The sequence below is a fragment of the Lactuca sativa genome, chromosome 3, assembly GCF_002870075.4.
Source record: "Lactuca sativa cultivar Salinas chromosome 3, Lsat_Salinas_v11, whole genome shotgun sequence".
Lineage (NCBI taxonomy): Eukaryota > Viridiplantae > Streptophyta > Magnoliopsida > Asterales > Asteraceae > Lactuca > Lactuca sativa.
The window spans coordinates 23,293,354-23,299,942 of record NC_056625.2 but is presented as its reverse complement, the minus strand read 5'-3'; the positions used below and the strand labels follow the sequence as shown (position 1 = coordinate 23,299,942).

The window sequence follows — 6,589 nt, the reverse complement described above, 5'->3', positions numbered from 1 at the left end:
TGTAATTTAATTGTTTAGCTGATAGTTGCTTAATTAAGTGTTAGTTAAGTTTTAGTTAAGTTTCTAGTCTTGTAAAACTAGAGAAACCCCTTCTATTTTTGTATTTGTTTTAGATAATATTAGTAATTAGTTTAATTTTCTTTCCCTGAGATCGATACCCTACTTATTTAACTATACCACAATTAATAGGTCCACTGCCTTTGTGTGTTAAATTTATAGTTGAAAAGTAGGATTAAAACTAGTTGGTTTCACACACATCAAATTTTTGGCGCCGTTGCCGGTGAACGGTTCAAAAATTAATTCTAATTTCTAGTATTACCAATCCTTTGTGTGAGATTAATCTTGCACAAAGTTATTGCTTTAGTAGTCTAGGTATTAGGTTTAGTTTTAATTTCATCTGATTTGTTAAAAAAAATTGATTTTTTTTTTCAGTTTTAGCCTTGAACTCGCCGAGTGTAATCGAAGCTACTCGACGGGTCCATCGCTGAAACTCAGTTTCGTTTTTATTTTATTTTTGTTCTTTTTACGCGTGTTTTCTGTTTTGTTTAGAGTTCGTTTATGACCAGAGGAGGAGGTACACCTTTGATCCCACCGCTTGAAGATCCGGAAGCAACCTTGAAGAAAAACAAAGGCAATAACGTAGGAGAAACCGCAACATCGAAGAATTCACCATTAAAGAATCTAAAAGTTGTCTTTAGTAAGTAAAAGGGCAAGAAAGTAGGAGAATCCAACTTCTTTTCAGTGGCGGACGAAGACCCGAAGAAGGAGGACATCAAGTACAAAACCGAAAGGGAAGAAATCGAATCCGAAGAAGAAAGCGACTTTGGAGACGAACCCGCTAACACCATGGAAAACATTGATGAAGTTCCCATGGGCGAATGAAAGAAGAGGATACGTGATGATACCGGACCGGGACTAGTACAACCCATCATTCTCGCGACCGGAACTTTCGAGCTAAAGGGGCACATACTTGCTCAACTTAAGGAAACTTCCTTCTACGGGAAAGATCACGAAGACGCTTACAAGCACTTAGATGAGGTCAACGATGTAGCCGATTACTTTAATGTTCCGAATGTGCCTCGTGAAACCGTTTTGCTTCGTATGCTTCCCCTCACATTCAAAGGAGCTACAAAAGATTGGCTCAAATCACTCCCTCCAGGATCCATCACTACATGGGCTAAGACGAAAGAATAATTTATTGACCAGTTTTGCCCTCCCTCAAATATAGCTAAGTTGAAGAAAGTCATAGCTAACTTTGAACAGCAAGCTGGAGAGTCCCTTTATGAGGCATGGGAGAGATATAAAGGTTTACTAAGGAATTGCCCACATCACGATCTAATATAGCCAACAAGAAGTCTCCATTTTCTATGATGGAGTGAATGTGACCACAAGGTAACTCATTGATTCGCAAGGACCTCTCACAAAGAAGCCACCCCTGGAAATCAAAGAGCTAATTGAAGAATTCTCTAAGCACTCTAGAGAATATCATAACCCACAGAATGAGCTAAGTAGGGAGCGGTGAACTCAGTTAATGATAGCATGGCAACAATGATGGCTAAACTAGAGAGTTTGGATCGAAGAATGACTAAGATGGACAAATCCATCCATGCCATTAGGGTCGGTTGTGAGAATTGTGGAGGACCTCATCTCACTAAGGATTGTGATCTTGACGAGAACGGGAACCAGAGGGTGTAATTGTGTTATTCAAGTGGTGATAGGTTTGATGAAAATTAGCGGAAACCAAGGAAGGAATGGCTCCCTTATGACAAGTACAAAAGGCAAAAGAGGAGAAATTTAAGCAAAAAGAAAGGGGCTTTTATCAAAAAGAGGAACCGGTGCTAAAGAAGAAAGTTGATTTGGAAGATATGTTCACAAGGTTTGTAGCCGCGTCTGAAAAGAGGCACAACGATACAGATGTTGAAATGAAAGAGCAACGAAATATGCTTAAAGAACATCAAGCTATGATGAAGGATCAACAAAATATGCTTAGGAATTAGCAAGCATCTATTCATAACATTGAAAAACAGTTAGGTCAGCTTGCACAACAAATTAACCAAAGAGCACATGGTGGACTTCCTAGCAATATCGAGCAAAATCCAAGAATGGCGCATGTGAATGCAATAACAACAGATTTTGAGCCATTTTTACCCCTCTGATCTCTGTCCGGAAGAGCCCCAACAGGGAGCAAAAAGAAAAAGGAATTAGTTGGAATTTGAGTAAACCCGACACGACTCGCCGAGTCACCAACATGCACTCGACGATTCGACATCCTGATGACAAAAACTGCTATCTTTTGAAGCCTTACCGACCCTCTTTGCCATTCCAATTCTGAGCCATACCTGATGAGCAGATTCAAGAATATAGGATGTTTATGGAGCACATAAAGGTACTCCAAGTAAATATTCTGTTTGTTGAAACGATATTACAAACACCGAAATATGGTAGTTTACTTAAAAACCTCTTTACTACTAGAATAAATATAGAAGAAGTTGTTGAAATAGTGCTGAATGAATTGCCAGAAAAGAGGGGCGATTCGGGGAGCATCAGCGTACCTTGTCAATTTGGGAACATAATGACCACACGAGCATTGACGGATTCGAGTGCAAGTATTAATATTATGCCATATTCCTTCTTCCAAAAGTTGAACCTTCCGGTCCCAAAGCCAATTCCAATGCAGATTCATCTAGCCGACAAAACAATAATACATCCAATGGGGGTATGTGAAGATCTCCTTATCAAAATTGATAAGTTAGTGTTTCCGGTGGACTTCATAATATTAGATATGGAAGAGGACTCTAAAGTACCAATCATTCTTGGGCGACCATTCTTGAATACCGCGTGTGCCTTGGTAGATATGCGTGAATCTACGCTAACATTAAGGGTTAGAGATGATTCGGTAATTTTTTAAGCTGAGAAAAAGGAGAAGCCCAAAGAGTCAAAAGAAGATAAGATTTCATAAATAATTTTGGATGATGAATTGCTGGAGAAAGAGCTTGCTTACTTGCGAGAAGTCAATCCAAACCAATTCTTATTATCCTTGGAAGAGAAGTCTGATGCCGAGGGAGATCTGGAGGAGATAGAAAGGCTGATGAAGGAAGCTGACTGTAAAGAAAGCCTTAAAAGGGTTGAAGATTTTCTGACTCGCCGAGTTGCATCTGCTGACTCGACGAGTACATGCGGAAAATCCCAAACTAATGGAAATCTTGGTCTGCAAGCCATTAGTACCCTCCGTGAACCTGTTGTGGACGTTTTGCATGATTATTTGAAGAATTCTCTTAAGGAAAACAAGTCTATTAAAGATCTCATCAACTTTGAGGAGGCACATTTGGATTTTCTTGATGCAATTGTGGTAAATGATGCGGCTATCCAAGAGGAGGATAGAGGAAGTTTGGAAGATAAAAGGTACCTTAAAATTTTGAATGCTGATAATCATAACTCTTTTGTTGAATCATACATGCTAGATCAAAAAGAGATGTCAATCAAAAGCAAAAGAACCAAGCCTTGAGCCATTATCTTTAATACGTTTGAAGTTTTTACTTTCAAAACACCATATTCTACAACAATCAAAAAGGCAATCGAGAAACATAAGAAGGGAAGGGAATTGCTGGAGCGTGAAAAGGAAGGAGAGAAGAAAAATGAGCATGCTCAAGAAAAAAAGCGTAAAGCTGAAGAAATAACTGCAAGAAGGAGAAATGAGGAATTGAAAAGGGCATACAAGAGAAAAATCCATTTGTACAAGACAAAATATAAAGTACAAAAATTGAAGAAGGAGATCCCAATGGAGGAATCAACAAAGACATAAAGCGAGAAGGAGTCCAGCTAATGACTCCTTAAAAAGAAGCGCTTCCGGAAGGCAACCCGAGTTTAGAGTTTGCTTTCTTTTTCCTTTATTTTTCATTTTTATTTTGTTTTTCTTAGGATCTGCTTTTATCAATATTCTTCTTTGTTTATGATGATTGCTTGAGGGCAAGCAATGCTCAAGTGTGGGGTTGGTGGCATACAATTTTAAAAACTGAAATTCTTTTGAAACTGAAAGAAAAACTCGTCGAGTCCCTAAACCTACTCGACGAGTCCACTTACTAAATCCCGATTATACGCGGAATCGCGTTACTGCTCGGTGAGTAGGTATATATACTCGGCGAGTCCACGTATTTACACGAAAAAAAATAATTACTTTTACATTCTGTAAAAGAGGTTTTACCCTAATTGTGAAACACTTTAAACCATTCATCCAGCCACCACTCATACTCGACGAGCAAAACCCTCTCAAGCTTTCATCTTGATTTCTTCTATTTCCTTGCACATCCAACTAAAAGGTAACCATTTTCACTCTTAATCTTGTAAAAGTTTCTATCTTTGGTAGAGTTATACCCTTAATTTCTACAAAATCCCGATTTTGATTAAACTTCGATTTTAGGGTTTTGAGTTCTTGATAAATTAGGATGTTTTAGATGAAATTTCTTACATGTTTATGCTCTTAGAACATACCGAAACAAACCCCTGAATTAATCTATAGAAATCGCACAGTAAAGTTCACCTGACTGGATTGGACTCGCAATGTTCATCCTGCTCGCCGAGTCGGTTCGTGGACTCAGCGAGTCCGGGTCACAGCTGCCCAAAATTTTATTGTTCTTAACTGCTTTCTATTTTGTTTGTAGTCTTCTTGATTCTGTTTTGCAAGAATTATGTCGAGGCATGGACATAGTTCAAGGGGAGGCAGCCATGGGGATCTCTCATGGTTATCAACCTCCAAGTATTCCCTTGCCCGTGCAAAGAACAAGTTGATAGCTTTGAGGCGCAAGGAGATATATGTCCCTAATGAAATTGACTGGCACTGGATTGGTCAAACTAGATTGGAGGAGGCGTTGACCCTTTACTTGGTCAAGTGTTTCAACAATGATGGGATGGCAATAATTTGCGATGGCTGGAGTCGACTCTTTAAGATTCAAGAGCATGTTTATCAAGAATTGTGTTGGGAGTTCTTTGCTACCATCTCCTTCCGAGGTGGTAGTGACTATTCCAATCCAAGTATTATTACTTTCTATCTTGGAGGGAGCTGCGCCAATGCAACATTGCAGAGCTTGCATAAAGGATGGGGATTTATGATCAAGATGTGATAATGTCTGAAAATTTTGAAACATTTTTAGAACATTGTCACAAGGACTTACCCGAAGGAGTGGTCGCATCGACTTGGTGGAACACAATCGCCAACCAAGTCTACATTCCATCGTCCACGCAAGAGGGGAGTATCCGTTCCCCAATTCACTGCTTGATTCATCATCTGATCGCAAGTACTATTAACATGCGAAAGGATGACGATGAAGTCCCTACTATTGACATTTTCTACATGTGGAGTATTATTACTCCTGATGTTTTCTGCAATATGCCATATTGCTTGGCAAAATACTTGGCAAAATGGGCGGTAAAAGAGCAGATCACTTCAAAAATTAACGGGGGAATGTTTGTTACAAGGCTTGCAAGGACATATGGTATTTTGGAACAAGGGGCAACTCGAATGTTGACCATGATTCCTACTCCTCCTTTCAGCACTACATTATTTAGGAGGGCAAGAATCGTGGAAGATTTTGGTGGAGGGCATTTTGGCATCCCTAATACAGATGAGGTGACGGTACCGGAGGAGCCGGGAAGAAGGGTGAGGCAAAGGCGGGAGCAAGTCCGAGAAGACCCACCGGTCATTCCGGTGGATGAAGAGTTGCCTATGGATTGGTACAACATTGAAGCAAGAAGGTACCAAGATGACCTTGGGAGAAGCATGAACTATAACAATGAGTCATTTGTTTATTTGTTTGAACAAATGAATATCACACCAAGGCCCGAACCCGGATTCCCCTATGTGCCAAGTTGGGAGGAAAGATTGCAAGCAAAGAGGAACCAAGCTAGTGGAAGTGGGATAAGAAGCGATGAGGAGGAGGACGATGATTGATATTTTTATTTGTTTTGTTTTGGATGTTTAAAAACTATTTCTATTTGTTTTATGGGTTTGAAACTTTTTGAAACTTTTAGGACGATAAGTAGGAATTTATTTTTATCATTTGTGGTTGCTCTTATTTTTCAGATTGAAGCTAGGATGCGTGCGAGAGTTTCAAATGTCAAGGCTAGAGTAAGGGTCGGGTCTAGAAGAAAATGTGCAATTTTTGAGTTTAAGGTCGAGTCCGTTATCAAATAGGGTTTAGGAGTGTTGCTTATTAAAGAAAAATGAAGGAAAGACACTAAATCATTATACCCAACCACAGCAGAAACGTACTCAAAAGCAGAAGATATATTTATCACTCAGCGATGTACTCGCCGAGTGCATATTTTGGGCTCGGCGAGTCCGCTTGCGAAACCACGACTTTTCTGCTAAAAGCCCATCTGCTCGTCGAGCAGCCGTATTTACTCAGTGAGCCACTCAATATTTCACTATCAAAATTTGGATTTTGACCACATATGATATGGGTTTACTCATATTCTTTAAAGGCTAATCCCCGAAGATTTTTCAAGACTATTTTCCAGCATATTTGGAGCTGTGTCACACGAGCTTTGACACCCAAAACATGGATGAGTTGTTCCCATGTTTAAATTCAAATGA

General features: G+C 39.5%; 1 non-coding gene across 1 annotated transcript; it reads right to left on the bottom strand.

Annotated features, from left to right (window-relative positions):
- Positions 1–1,230: 1,230 nt before the first annotated feature.
- On the bottom strand, positions 1,231–1,337 carry LOC111907402 (small nucleolar RNA R71). Its single transcript, XR_002855561.1, has one exon. It is a non-coding gene; the product is annotated as a small nucleolar RNA R71 (small nucleolar RNA).
- Positions 1,338–6,589: the final 5,252 nt, after the last annotated feature.